Raw genomic sequence first — 1,729 nt, 5'->3', positions numbered from 1 at the left:
CTCTGAATCCTCCTCTGAGAAGCTATCTGTAACCAGCAAGAAATCTGCATCGACAGGTAGCACTGACTGCTCAGAAGACCTTGTTTTCACTCCAGATTTTCCCATGACCGACTCAAATGGCTGATGCACAGGAAGAGTAGATGAATGTATAAACATTGTTGACAAATGGAATACATTATGAAAATAATATGGCACGATACAATTCACATATACGATGACTGGCTAAACAGGATGGCATTGCATGATTCATGTATATGATGCCTGGCTAAAGAAGATGGTATTGCATATTCCCATATACTCCCTTCATTCCTAAATATTTATCTTTTTTAGAGATTTCGAATGGACTACCACATACAGATGTATATAGACATATTTTGGAGTGTAGATTCACTCATTTTGCCCCGTATCTCTAAAAAGACAAATATTTAGGAACGGTGGGAGCATGATATAGAAACCAAACAGGTGGTATTCACATAAAGCAAATCTAAAAAAGCTGATGACATATAAGATGTATAATGTAAGCAATCTGAGGCGCCATACACATGATATGACGAACATCAGCATGCCAGGTTAGCGCAAACACCTCAGGTGGTAAATATGAGTGGTCGGCTCCCTCTAAATCCCCATCTGAACAGTTATCTTCCTTTGGAATACCGTGTGGAATTGAAGGAGGGGGGCCCATTGCACCCACCATGGAGCGGCGTCTACATGACTGTGACACCCCGATTCAATCGTACACTAATCATACACGCAAATGTGTACGATCAAGATCAGGGACTCACCGGAAGATATCACAACACAACTCTAGACACAAATAAAAATAATACAAGCTTTATATTACAAGCCAGGGGCCTCGAGGGCTCGAATACATAAGCTCGAGACACAAGTTATTGTCAGCGGAAGCAACAATATCTGAGTATAGACATAAGTTAAACAAGACTGCCTTAAGAAGGCTAGCACAAAAGAAATACGATCGAAGAGGCAAGGCCTCCTGGCTGGGACCTCCTAACTACTCCTGGTCTTCGGCGGCCTCCATGTAATACTATCCGTCGGCGGTGGCATCTGGCTCCAAGGACCCACCATCAGGTTCACTACTAGGAAAAGGCCTACTAATGGCGCATCAGTTTTGCCTACTAATGGCGCACTACTGGTGCGCCATTAGTATCACGCCACTAGTATTTTTTACTAATGGCGCACCTGTAGTATAGGCCACGGTGCGCCATTAGTATAGGCCACTGGTGTGCCATTAGTATAGGCCACGGTGTGCCATTAGTATTTTTGAATTTTGAAGCCGAGAAAATAGTAGTGGCGCACCGTCTAACCCCCACCGTGCGCCATTGATATTTTTGAATTTTGAATTTGGATCTAGATCGCGATTTTTTTGCCCATTTTTTGCTTGTTTTTTTTCTCTTTTTTGGCACGATATTATTTCAATTTTTTCCCCATTTTTGGATCTTGTATGTTCTTTTGCCGTGTTCTTTTGCCGGAGAGGAGTTCGCCGGAGAGGAGTTCGCCGGAGAGGAGGAGGAGGAGGTGACCGCAGGGGCGCTCGCCCACATCGCCGGAGAGGAGGAGGAGGTCGCCGAAGAGGAGTTCACCGGAGCATCGGAGAGAAGGAAGGAGAAACCATGAGGGGATGGGAGGAGAGGAGGGAGGAGGAGCTCACCGGAGAGGAGGGAGGAGGAGCTCACTGGAGATGAGGGATGAGGAGCTCACCGGAGAGGAGGGA

This window comes from Triticum dicoccoides, chromosome 5B, assembly GCF_002162155.2.
Source record: "Triticum dicoccoides isolate Atlit2015 ecotype Zavitan chromosome 5B, WEW_v2.0, whole genome shotgun sequence".
NCBI lineage: Eukaryota > Viridiplantae > Streptophyta > Magnoliopsida > Poales > Poaceae > Triticum > Triticum dicoccoides.
Note: the sequence above shows the minus strand (reverse complement) of the source record.